The sequence below is a fragment of the Octopus bimaculoides genome, chromosome 5 (genome assembly GCF_046866305.1).
Source record: "Octopus bimaculoides isolate indiv1 chromosome 5, ASM4686630v1, whole genome shotgun sequence".
NCBI lineage: Eukaryota > Metazoa > Mollusca > Cephalopoda > Octopoda > Octopodidae > Octopus > Octopus bimaculoides.
The window spans coordinates 105,064,796-105,079,603 of NC_142932.1; the positions used below are offsets into that span (position 1 = coordinate 105,064,796).

The 14,808-nt window shown below is 37.1% G+C and overlaps 1 protein-coding gene across 15 annotated transcripts in view; it reads left to right on the forward strand.

Annotated features, from left to right (window-relative positions):
* The window catches only part of LOC106870742 (arf-GAP with Rho-GAP domain, ANK repeat and PH domain-containing protein 2), a 285,612-nt gene that overhangs the window by 125,245 nt on the left and 145,559 nt on the right, over window positions 1-14,808 (forward strand). The window lies entirely within an intron of this gene.

The window sequence follows — 14,808 nt, forward strand, 5'->3', positions numbered from 1 at the left end:
CTTCCTAACACCAACCACCCAGCAGAGTGGACTTTGTGCTTTTTATGTGATGCAAGCACAGGTGAGATGAGTAGTGCTTTTTATGTGGCACAAACACAGGCGAGGCTAGTTTTGGCAAGGTTTTTACAGCTGGATGCCCTTCCAAACAACAATCACTTTACAGTGTGGACTGGGTGCTTTTAAGTGGCACCTGCACTGACAGGGTCACCAAGTACTTGCAAGACAATAAAAAAAAAACATATGCATAAATATACACATAAACATACATACAGGAACACTAACTAGAATAAACTAGAATAATCACGTAATATTTTTAAATGCGTACACACACATACAAACACATGGAAAGGCATATATATACATCTCATTATAGTTTGAGGCACACAGAGGAGTAAGCATTGAGGCGTAGTGAAGTTTGCTTCACAGTCATATAGTCTTGAGTTTAGTCCCACTGCATCACACCTTAGGCAAGTGTCTTCTGCTAAAACCAGTATAGACCAACTGATTCCTTGTGATTGAATTTGGTAGCCGTTAACTGTTGGAAGTCTGTGACACACTCACATACAGACACACACATACACATAGGTGCAGGTGTGGCTGTGTGGTAAGAAGTTTGCTTCCTGACCACATGGTTCAGAGTTCAGTCCCACTGTGTTGCACTTTGGACAGCTGTCTTCTGCAATAGCTCTGGACTAGCCAAATTCTTGTGAGTGGATTTGGTTGTGTGTGTGAGTGTCCTCCTCCACTGCTTGACAACTGCACTTGGTTTGTTTACTTTCCCTAACTTAGCAGTTTGTCTAAAAGAGACCAATAGAATAAGTATAAGATTTTTTTTTTTTGAAAAGTACTGGGGCCAGTTTGTTTAATTAAACCTGTCATGGCAGTGCCCCAGCATGGCTGCAGTCCAATGACTAAAACAGGTAAAAGATAAAAGATCTATTATACTTGTGTGTGTGTGTGTGTGTGTGTGTGTGTGTGTGTGTGTGTGTGTGTGTGTGTGTGCATGCATGCATGCACTTTTGCTTGTTACTATTTGAGTAGAACAGTGACGATGTCAACATTCTTTGCTGACATAAGTGGTTGCCCCATGCATTTAAAAACCTGGAATAAAAAACAAACAAACCCTTAGTTGGAAACAATAAATGTTGGCAACAGAAAGAGCATCTAGCTGTAAGATCCCTCCTCAAATATCTCCCTGTCTAAATGCATGATGCCATGAAGGAAAAAACAAAACAAACAACGAAAACAGACGTTGAGTGAATGAATGAGTGAAGTAACATACTCTCGTATATGCTCGTGCACACACATAAATACACCTATACATAAACATACACTTGCACACTCATAAACACATACACACGCTATATTTTTTAAAGCTGACACAGTTGTGTTGAAGATTAAGCATCTGACAGTCATATGATTAATGTATTAGAGGTATGATATCTACAGAGATTAATGTGGAAGCGGTTTGTGGTTACATTATTAAACCATTCGTTTACCCTACAAAATAACTGAATGATTAAGGTAGTTGACTGATGGCCTATATGGAAGTGTAAATAAATAATAAATAAATAATGATTTAATAATAAATTAATGGCTTACCTTTCATGTTGCTTGCAGGGTTCAAGCAGGAAAATATAGTTTTTGAGCAGAGTTATTGTTTTTGTCATATTGATGAAGAAGTTGTTTCTTTTAGATAAATCTTCATCAAACCATTGGTTTATAAGGTGTGTCTGTCTGTCTTGTTTTTTAATTTAAAAAAAAAAAAAAGAAAAAGAAAATTCAGGACCAAATTATCTAGTATGTTCATTCATTTTAAAGATGATTAGACAGAATTTGTTGGAGATTTGACAGCTATAGCAGATCGAGCAGTCTTTCAGAGGCTCCTTCAGTTTCAGTAGAAGCAATCAGAGGGGAGAGGTGAATTTCCTCCTGGACTCAATATCAGTCTTTCACAGATAACGTTCCCAGAATACTTTCAGCTTTAAGGTAATGTGAAGCACTTACAAATAGATGTCTCTCCAAGAAGACCAGTGACGGCTGCATAGGATGTAGATTTAAACATCTTAAGATTAATAAAATATCTTATCCTGTTAGGCATTTCAAGAGATACGATAGCTCTATCTCTTCAAATAACAGATTTATGAATTGTATCCTTAAGCAAGACCATATTACATCACATTCCTCAGTTTCTCTAACTGATATATAAGTGCCATTTCCTTTCTTGAGGATGTTAGAATGCTTGGTAGAGGGAAGATGTGGAGTGTGAATGAAATTGTAAAACATCTGCTTTAGGAACACATGTAGATATCTAAATTTTTCTGTCTTATCAATCCTCTGGCAGCACTAGAAAATAGATACATAAAAGAAAGTTACTAACATATTTAAAATGTCTGCTGTTTAATTTTAATGCATAAAAAAAAAAAAAAAAATTCAAAATACTAAAGATATAGAATTAAATGCTGATTTTGTAATTGACAGTAAAAAGCAGTTTAAAAAAATTTGTTTTAATAAATTTATAGCTAATTGATTGCTTCCAGCTCTAAACACATTATTAACAGTGTTACATTGCTGAAAATTTGGCCTTTGGATTTATTGTGTTACATATGTAACATACAATCTTTGTTAATTCCTTTTAAGATTCCTTGTGTTTTGTTCAAGCTAAATGGCTAAATGGACAGCTTGGATATTAGACTACTGGCTGTTCATTTTTAAACTCACTGTAGGTATTTCAAGTCAGTGAAGGAACCTTGCCATAGGTGCTTAGAAATAGCAGCCGTATCTCTTTTAAATCACACTACCATTTTTAAAAAGAAGGTAATTAAACATTGGATGATATCATAGTTGTACTAATTCTGAAAATAAGATGAGATAGTCATAGTTGGAATGCTTTTGGTCATGGAACTTCTTGGTCAAAGCTGTCTTAGGGCTAAACAATTCACCAATGTGGCTATATACAACAGTCTTATTTTTTTGTACACATCACCATATGTTACACTGTTATGTACATAAATGATCTCTACTAACCTAATAACTATGTTCAGCACACTCAAATCACTGTATATATCAGTGGTTCCCTAACTATTTTCTCTGGGCTGCATTTTTGGAATGAAAATTTGTTTGCACCTCACCAAAGGTCCAGAGATAGGGTTACAGGGAAATAAATGCGGATTCATAGAATGTTATCATTGATAACCCTCTCCTCCAATTTGTGGACCCTAGTTACGATATTCTTAATACTTGATATAATGCAAAAATATCACAATGATAAAATTGGTCAATAATTATTTATAACTATCTATATTGGAACTCTTGCATGCAATTACAAGCAATCCATTATATTTTAAATTTTGAAATCATATTTATTTTTGGTGTATGAATTTTTTGAAACTGTTTCTAAATGTTTGCTTGTCTTTCAATCATTCTGCCTCATTGGCTATCCTCTTCTGCTGCACCAATGAGGTGTGCTGCACCATTTGGGAACCACTGGTTTATGTCATTGACATATACCACCTCAAAGAAGATGAATGACGCATAGGATAACATAGATGCTATATGTCTGGAAATAAGGTGGGATGGTCACAGGTGAAATGTCTTTTCTCATAGGCTTTGATGGTCAGAGTTGACGTTGGCTTAGGCTGTGACAAAAAAGAAGTGTATACAGTCATGACTGTGTGGTTAAAAAGCTTGTTTTGCTACCTCGTGGTTTCAGGTTCAGTCCTACCACTGTGCGATATCCAGGACAAGCATATACTATCTTAGCCCTGGGTTGACCAATGCCTTGTGAGTGAATTTGGTTGACAGAAACTGTGTGGAAGCCCATCTTATATATATATATATATATATATATATATATTTATAGTTATATATTTATAGTTATATATTTATATATTTGATCCTTTATATTGAACACTCAATATTTCATCTACATTCAATACTTTCTTTCATGGTGCCATCCATTTTTATTTTATTTTATTTTATATTATATAGTGTATATTATATTATATATTGTATATTCCATATTCTATACCCCACATTGGTTCTGCAGGAATATAAATAAAACATAAAAAACAGACAGTGTTGGAACTCTTTTAAATAAAATAATATATTCCTCTATACACAATCATACAAAAAACCCACCTTTTTTGTATTTATTTTTACTCGCATATATATATATATATATATATATATATATATGTGTGTGTGTGTTTTTGAATCTGTGTTTGTCATCTCCACATTACTTGACAGCCAGTGTTGATATATTTATGTCTCCATAACTTATGTCCCTAGAATCAGCAGAAAAGACTAGACTATCAAAAGTGAAAGCCATATTGTCTGTATTTTGCTTATATATATATTGTTTTATTTTTTTTGGTTAGACCATTTTTTTCAATAAGAATAACCTCAAGACACTCTAAGAAATTTTCTTCTTGAAGTTTGTTATATTTTGCAAGCATCATCTTTGCCAATATGTAAACAGATGTACTAAAGCAGAGGTTGGTGAACCAGAATAAATTACTTCAAATGGGATGAAAATGAAATTCTTGGGGGTAATGAGGACTTATTAGACAGAAGTAAAATTATATAAAAAACATGTTCTTTGTTACGACAGAAAATTTTCTTCTGGCATGAGGAGACAGTCAAAAAGTTGCTGCCTTTTGCAACAACCTACCTTTGCAAACAAGGATTTTCCTCTAATGAACATAAAAACAAAGCAGAGTAATTGATTGGATCCCGGAGACTGTATAGAAATTGCTCTGGCATCAAAATGCCCCAATTTTGATGTAATTGTAACAAAAATGAAACATTCCCCAAAACCTGAAGTGAAAAAGATATAGAACAAAAATAAATGAACTGTGTCCAGGTTCAATGAAAGGAGCCCCAGTTATTGGCTGCAATTACGTACTTGAAGTCAGCGTTGGCAGAAATTAAATCAGTTCGCAAACACATGTCCATTTTATTATTTATTCTATCAGTCTCTTTTGCCAAACCATTAAGTTACAGAGTTGCCAAGCAGTGGACGGGTGGGTGGGTCTGTCACACACACACACACGCACGCACGCACGCACGCACGCACGCACGCACGCACGCACGCACGCACGCACGCACGCACGCACGCACGCACGCACGCACGCACGCACGCACGCACGCACGCACGCACGCACGCACGCACGCACGCACGCACGCACGCACGCACGCACGCACGCACGCACGCACGCACGCACGCACGCACGCACGCACGCACGCACGCACGCACGCACGCACGCACGCACGCACGCACGCACGCACGCACGCACGCACGCACGCACGCACGCACGCACACGTATATGACAATCATCTTTCAGTTTCTGCCTACCAAATCCATTCACAAAGCTTTGGTGGTCTCAGGCTACAGTAGAAGGCACTTGCCCACTTTACCATGGAGTGGGATTGAACCTTGAACCATGTGGTTGGGTGCACAACCATGCCTACATCTATGTAAAGTAATGGTAAATAAATATAAAATAAAGTGAGTAAGAATAATAAAGATACTACAGCCATGCTAACATTAAAAAAAAAAGACCTTAAAGCTGTCCATTCCTTGTATTTTGGCATCGATAAAAAACAAAACCAAACAAAAAAGCTGTGTTGTTTTTACTCTCTAGATCCTGACTAAATTTAAAGAAAGGATTGGAAGGAAACTAATAGATAATTACTTTCAGGAATGCTGGCTCTATGTGATTCTACTGACCCACTCTTCAATGATGTGACAGTGTTAGTAATATCACCCCCACCTATTTACCAAAACATCCCTAAGAAATTGAATCATTTAAAACTATTTTGAATATTTTTTCAGCAGAACGTTCTGTCTCTTCAGTTTGGCTATTTCTCCTTTTAGTTTTTTCTCTCTTTAAACTATTTCATTGAAATTCTGTGTTTACACAAAATCACTTTTATTTTGTAAAGCATGGAATTTCAACTGAGTAAATTCATTACTTGATAGGCAGTTAGGATACTCTGATCTCCTATGAGAAAATGGTTTATAAAATGTTGATTTATATATATATATATAAAGATATGTATGTATGTTTAAAGTGTGTGTTCTGGTTGTATATGCCCAAGCAGGATATCACTGAAAGTTTTTTATCTCTGTTGTTTTTGACTTGCTTGCTACATCTTTTAGAAGCAGCGTCCAGCATCTGTTAGCCAGTCAGTGATACTGTCTTCATTTTCGTATATGGGTAAACATGTATGCAATACAACCATCTCTCTCTCCCTCTCCCCTCTGTCTCTCTCTCTGTCTGTCCGTCTGCCTGTTTGTCTGTCTTTTTTTGTCTCTCTCTTTCTCCGTCTCTCTCTCATACACATTTAAGCAGTTTTTGCTTTCACATTCTTTGAGAACAGGTTTTTCTTTGTTTAGCCCAAAATGTGTGTGTGTTGTGTTTGGGAGAAATAAATGAAAAAGAATTATTTTTGTTCATTTCCGTTTAGTATTAGTTGAATGCTAGACTGTATTAGATAATACCAAAATGATTTGAGTGAGGAATTTTGTCTGTAGTCAAGGTGTCCACCAAGTGATGGTTCTCTGTCCCTTCCTGTATCTTATACCCACAACAAGGCCTCTGAGAGAACTCCTGCATGCCAATGACCTCGTTCTCATGGCAGAGGCTGTCAAAAATTTAACGTTACAGTGTTCAGATTACTCTGTTAAATGTAATGCTTTTACGCTCAAATTGTTTTGAATTACTCATGCATTATCTTAAAAGCTTTGAGGTTTCAATGATGTGATTGTATATTTTTAGAGTGTTAGTGTAGGTTAGGTGTGAGAGGTTAGATATGGCCAGTTTGAATGTAAAACATGTATAATATTTGAGCTGGATTTGGCCGGTTTAAATACTAAAGGTTTAAAGAATAAATACCAAACGTAATGTGAAACTGAGAATGAAGAGATGTCAAAGTAAACTTAGCAGAGAAGAAAGTGTTAGTCAGTAGTAACTAACTGAAAGAACTTCTCTCAGATAATTATGTATTGTATAAAAGAAACTGGTCTAATCTTTTCTTTTGTGACAAATTCGAAAGATCCATTCATGGCCTTAGTGCTGAATTCTATTTACCCATAGCATCAAACAGTTTGCTGAACAACTATCCTTCTTTCTTGGCATGATGCTAGCCTTTCGTGACTAACTTTGATAGAAAGGTCAGGTTCCAATTTGCCTAAAGGAATTGTATCACAAGACTGTCAGACAAGAAAGATTTCATCATCATCATTATCAGCTGGTATGGTTTGGACAGTATGACAGGAATTGGCCAGCTGAAGAGCTGCCCAGGATCCATTTGGGCTGAATGCTCTTCCTAACACCAATCACTTTACAAAATGCTGGGTGTTTTTACGTGGCACCGGCATAGACACTTTTACATAGCGCTGGCATATATATATATGATTCTGCCAGCTAATAATAATAATAATAATGATAATAATGATAATGAACTGATTGTATACAGTGCTCAGGTGCACTATAACTCATCAGAAAATGTAACCAAAACTGCATAAGCAGTACATAGTATGGACAGGAAGTGAACAGTGAAAAAGTCTTTAAAAAAAAAGGAAGGAATGGGGGTGGGGGGCATCAGCTGTACTGTTGGTAAATTTCAGGAGCGAGTTCGTTGCCAGTACCGCTGGACTGGCTCCTGTGCAGGTCTCACATAAAATACACCATTTTGAGCGTGGCCGTTGCCAGTACCTCCTAACTGGCCTTCGTGCCGGTGTCACGTAAAAGCACCCACTACACTCTCGGAGTGGCTGGCGTTAGGAAGGGCATCCAGCTGTAGAAACTCTGCCAAATCAGATTGGAGCCTGGTGTAGCCATCTGGTTCACCAGTCCTAAGTCAAATCGTCCAACCCATGCTAGCATGGAAAGAGGACGTTAATCGATGATGATGATGATAATGCAGCAATAAGAAAATAGAGGGGATCAAGAGGTGGTATTCATCAACTTTTAGTCATTATATTATGTCTATTTATTTATTTTTTTAAAAACCATTATAACAGTGAACATACATGTATAACGTATTATTGCTTTACATATATAATGTATAAAAAAATATAAAAATACCCTAATTTTTTTAATATATTATATATGTAAAGCATAATATGCTATACATGTATGTATATTGTTATAATTGTCTTTTTTAAAAATTAATAAATAGACATAATATAATGTCTAAAAGTTGATGAATACCACCTCTTGATCCCCTCCATTTTCTTATTGCTGTATAAATTAAGGGTAAAACAACTTTTTTACCCTAACCCATTTATTACATTCAGTAGTGTAATTGCCATGCAATGAAAAAACACTTGTGTATTAATAATTGGGTTTTCTACCAGGAGTATATTGAATAGATATTATCCCTTAGTTGGTTGGATTCACAACCTCTAACTCTCTTGGAATTATATATATGTATATTATAAAAGAAACAGAATGATAATTCATAAATATTTACCCACTAAATTTATCTTAAATTTTCCTGGAGAATGATCTAATATATTAACTCGCTCCATGAGTTATTTTTTAAACAGTGACATGAAAATTTTCTGCCTCCTTAGATGTTCGCAAATAATTTGACTAAATGAAACAGTAAATATTCTGTTCTGCTTTCTTTTCCTTCTTTCCTTCCCTCCTTTCTTTTCTTTCCTTCTTTCTCTTTCCTTTTCTTTCTTTCATGCCCATGAAAGACTTATTGTTCTCAAAAATCCTTTTTAGTTTTTTTTTTGATGTTGATGATGATGGTTTTTTTAATTTTTATTTTTTTGATAATGGTGATAGTTTATGTTTCACCCAATATCTACAAACTTCATTTGCCAGTTATTTCCTTTAAGCAACCCGACATCCAGTTTTCAAACCGTTGCTTTCTCTCTTTACAAAATCAACAACACTTATTTTTCTTATCTTCTTCAAGAATAAATCACTGGTTTCTTAACTTATCCTGTTGTCAGCAACCGAGTTCTGAGCTCTTCTTCAGTCACCCTTAACCAGTTTACTCCTCTGCAGTGTGACATGAAGTAGTTATTTTAAAATCGTTAAGAACTTATATTTACATATCCTTATAAGAAGTATACTGTGTGTCTGATTGAGTAAATGCAAGTTAGTTCAGAGCTCATTAGTGGATCATTTGAATTACATATAATATGCAATTTGAAAGTGAAAGAAAGCAGTAATTTTGTGTGTTTCAATGTGTGGTATGTACAGTTGTCTGTGTGTGTGTGTGTGTGTGTGTGTGTGTGTGTGTGTGTGAGATTTGATCCTGCAGACTGGATCTGGCAGACACTATGGAAGAAAACCTCACAGTTTGGCTTTTTAGTGTTTAAACCGGCCATATCCGGCTCAAATACTCTACCTGTTTTATATTCAGTCCAGCTTCTCATACCTATCCTATAATGTTATTTTAAAAATACAGTTATGTCATTGAAATCTTAAAGCTATGAGATAATGCATGATTAATTCAAAACAATGGGAATAAATGAGGCGTTTAGTAAGAATGTCGTAAGCACCACCTTAGTCATTTCCCAGGTTAGTATGTCATTTTCTTTGTCTTGACGTCTAGACTCTGAAAAAATTGGAAGGAAGAACCAGTGACGCTTGCAATAAGGTTGAAAATCCGGCTGTATAATATTGTACCTTAGCACTATTGGCACGGCGCTCACTCACTCAAATTCGGACCAGAGAGTTTAGTAACACATCATTATAAGCACACATGGTGTGGTCCCCGTATCATTTTTCAAGGTGTTATGGCTCATTTTCTAATATTCCTCATTACCATCATAACAATAATGGTCTATTATCTTCCTATCTTGTCTTACTTATCTCTTAAAGATACTTACCTTCGTATATTGAAACACAAACAATACCTTTGGGGCACGGTCTCTGTTTTTTCTTGGAATTATGACTAAGATATGCAATGTGATACAACATTTCGTAGTACCAGTATATTCTATAAAATGAAAAATATGCAGTCCTTGTTTCATCTTTCAGATGCATACTTAAATAAATAATTTTACATGGGTGGAATGATTAGAGAGGGTTTTTACAGTCATTTAAAGACCAAAACCAGCTTCATAACTTCATTCCTTGCTAAGATATTGCATTCTGAAAGTTGCAAAACTTTGACTGCATTTTTCTCAGTTTTTAAGTTCTGGTGCTTACGATGGTCTGTTACAAAATGCCGCAAATGAGAATTACATTTATTAGAATAATCTGAATGCAAAAGGGTGAATAGAAGGGTGGGTGGCTGCAGCAACAAATTGTGAAGTGCGGAGAGCCAGATGGGGCTAGTGAGACATCTTGGTCATCCACTTCCTCCATCACCATCTCCAGTCGTCTTGACCTGGTCTTGCCAGTCTATAACGGACACTTATCCAAGGCGTAACACAGTGAGACTGAACCTTGAACCATGCAGTTGGAAAGCAAACTTCTTGCCACACAGCCTCTCTTGATGAAGTAACTCAGAAGTAAAATCATCATCATCATCATTTAATACCCGTTTTCCATACTGGCATGAGTTGGATGGTTTGATAGGAGCTGACCAGCCGGACTACTGTTCTGTCCGTTTTGACATGGTTTCCACAGCTGGATGTCTTTCCTTATGCCAACCACTGGATGCCTTTCATGTAACACTGGCATGGGTGCTTTATACTTGGTACCAGCATGGGTGTGGTAGATTCTGGAAACCAAAGAAGACCGAATGTTTGTGCTTCTGCGGTTGTGGCAGGACAAACACAAAGACACACATGCACATACATACATATATACATACATACATACATACATACATACAATGCATGCATACATATATACAATGCAAGTATACATATATACAATGCATGCATATATACATACAATGCATGCATACATACATTACATGCATGCATACATACATACATACAATACAATACATGCATACAATGCATATACACTATACAAACAAGAAGGTGATATTTTTTCAAATGTAACATTGCTGTGAGAACAGCAGAAATAAGGGGTAAATTACTCTTACAAGGCAGAAAAAGTTGTCAGCAAACAGCCATGGGAGTTGAACCCACACCTCCCAAGACATCAGCTGAGTGCTTTACCATTTATGCTAAACTGCCCGCTGACACTCATCCACCAATTTTAGACACTAAATGGCTTATTGAACAACTATGTGTGTATATATAAACAAACATACATTTGTTTTTATCAGAAGCGTTTGAAAGTGTATTGTACAATTCATTCATTCATTGAACCAGTCAATCAATCAACAGGTTTTCAGACAGCTTCCATCTACCAAATTCACTCACAAGACATTGGGGGGGGGGGGGGGGGGTCTGGGGCCATAGCAGAAGACACTTACTCCATATGCCATGCATTGGAACTGAACCTGAAATTACATGGTTATAAATTAAGCCTCTTAATTGCACAGCCATGTTTTGGGTTTATTCTTTTGGTTCGAAATGAAAATCTGCAACAGTTGCTATTGGTATGTGTTTTAGAATATTCTTTAAAAAAAAAAAAAGAAAAAAAAAGTGAGAGGCATAGATGTGTGGTAAGAAATTGCTTTCCAACCCACATGGTGCTGGGTTCAGTCCCACTGTGTGATGCCTTGAGCAAGTTTCTTCTACTACAGCCTCGAGTCAATTAAAGCCTTGTGAGTAGATTGGGTGAACAGAAACTGAAAGGAGCCTGTCATATATGTGTATTTGTGTGTTTCTTTGTGTCTGTGTTTGTCTCCCACCACCACCACCACTTGAAACCAGTGTTGCTGTGTTTATGACCCCCATAACTTAGCATTTCAGCAAAGGAGATTGATAGAATAAGTATCAGGCTTAAAAAAAGTACTGGAGTCAATTCATTTGACTAAATGTTCTTCAAGGTGGTGCTCCAGCTTGGTTGCAGTCTAATGACTAAGGCAAAGCGAAAGAAAAGAGGAGAAAAACCTAGTCTCTATTACATATAGATATGAGTCATTGAGATTTCCCCCTTTCACAGGAGTTGTTTATTTTTTTTCTGTATCAACACTTATCCATATAAGATATGTATATATATATATATATATATATATATATATATATATATATATATATATATATATAATCAGAAGAATATGGATTTGTTATAGCCATAAGTATATTAAGATTGTTGTAAACTTTTGATTTGTTTCCATGATTTTTTTTAATAAGTGATTATTTGTTTTGAATTAAATGTAAGCCAAGTTGTTTAGTTTTCAGGTCACCATAACTAAGCATCAGTGGTTTAGACCACCGCCACCACCACCACCATGATGACCATTGTCATTGTTGTCATTTTAGCTTCCACTTTTTCATAATTGCATGAATCTGATGGATTTTCCACTGCTTGTTGCCTTTCCTTTTCACTACTTTTACCTGTTTCTAAGTAAGGTGATATCTGATATTTTCTTATGGCCAGTTATGTTTTTCATTGAGGATTGATTGGAACAAACAACAGTATTTGTATGATAATACTTATCTACAACTATTATGTGATGTGAAGACAAGGACACACATGTACACATACACCCACATGCACATGTACACATACACACATGCACATGTATGTACACTCACACATGTGCACACATGATGAGCTTCTTTCAGTTTCTATCTACCAAATCCACTCACAAGGTTTTGGTCAGTCTGGAGCTATAGTAGAGAACACTAGCCCAAGGTGCCATACAGTGGGACCGAACCTAAAATCATGTGGTTGGGTCGCAAACTTCTTAACCACACAGCCGTGTCGAGAAGTGATGTTAAATCATGCTTCAATTAAGTTCAAGTTGCATGAGATTTCAGTTTCTTCTCGAGTCTAAAATAGCCCCTGTATTCAACAGTTGATATAACAAGATACCACGAAGCATTTAATTGCTGTTTGTTAAGCTTTTATCTTTATGGGGGTATAGAGAAATGTAGGAGTGGAGTGTTGATAACTTCCCTGTGAAGGCACATGGCTCAGTGGTTAGAGCTTCGAGCTTATGATTGTGAGGTTGTGAGTTTGAATCCCAGACCGGGCTGCATGTTGTGTTCTTGAGCAAGACACTTTATTTCACGTTACTCCAGTTCACTCAGCTGTAGAAATGAGTTGTGATGTTACAGGTGTCAAGCTGTATCGGCCTTTGCCTTTCCCTTGGATAACATCGGTGGCATGGAGAAGGGAGGCTGGTATGCATGGGCGACTGCTGGTCTTCCATAAAAGCAACCTTGCCGGGACTTGTGCCTGGGAGGGTAACTTTCTAGGTGCAATCCCATGGTCAGTCATGACCGAAGGGGTTCTCAGCATGATAACTTCCCTAAAATTTCGTTAAAGGCACACATGAAATGGAATGCCTTTATCAAAATCAATACAGATTCCAGACTTAATTCATCAGAGACTGTTTCTTTAAGGTAACACAGTCAATAAATACTGTAGTTCATATATCAGGTGCAGGCTACATATGCTGGGGAACGGGGTACAGCGAGGTAATATGACTTCTCTACATAACAGCAGATGTACCTTAAACAATTCTTTCTTCTCTTTTATTCTCTTTTACTTGTTTCAGTCATTTGACTGTGGCCATGCTGGAGCACCGCCTTTAGTCGAGCAAATCGACCCCAGGACTTATTCTTTGGAAGCCTAGTACTTATTCTATCGGTCTCTTTTGCCGAACCACTAAGTTACGGGGACGTAAATACACCAACATCGGTTGCCAAGCGATGTTGGGGGGGGGGACAAACACAGACACACAAACACACACACACACACACACACACACACACACACACACATATATATATATATCATCATCATCATCATCGTTTAACGTCTGCTTTCCATGCTAGCATGGGTTGGACGATTTGACTGAGGACTGGTGAAACCGGATGGCAACACCAGGCTCCAATCTAATTTGGCAGAGTTTCTACAGCTGGATGCCCTTCCTAACGCCAACCACTCAGAGAGTGTAGTGGGTGCTTTTACGTGTCACCCGCACGAAAACGGCCACGCTCGAAATGGTGTCTTTTATGTGCCACCTGCACAAGCCAGTCCAGGGGCACTGGCAACGATCTCGCTCGAAAATCCTACGGGAGCCAGTCAGGCGGTACTGGCAACGGCCACGCTCAAAATGGTGCATCTCATGTGCCACCCGCACAAGAACCAGTCCAGGGGCACTGGCAACGATCTTACTTGGCTTGCCGGGTCTTCGACGGGCTTCTTTCAGTTTCCTTCTACCAAATCCACTCACAGGGCTTTGGTCGGCCTGAGGCTATAGTAGGTGTCACACAGTGGAACCATGTAGTTGGTAGTTCTAACAGACTGTGATAATTTGGCTTCTTTTCACTATTATTAGTAACAAATTTCTTTGCCTAGTAAACTTGTGTTCATCCAGCTCCCTTATTTATGACACCCTAGTCTTTCATCTGTAATATTAGCCACATTAGATGCAGGGCTAATTTTTGATCAATTAAAAAATAAGGACAGTGTATGTTATATCCCAGCAAATATGGTAGATGCGAAGGATGTGAAGATCAACGATACCAAATTATTTGAAACCTGGCTCTGTCAAGAATGTCGATATATTTAATATTTTCCAGCATTGATATGAATGAATCAATGAGAAGTGCTTCTACTATACAATCAGTCAGCTAGAAATAGTAACTAAATTCCCCTCATAACACTGTCTTAAATAGAAAGGGTACACTAGAGAATGTAGTGCTAGATATACTACGACTGGATGACCACAGAAGGAATATGGCAAATGCCTATGATCATAGGCCTGCTCAACAACATCCTTTTAACCACAGAA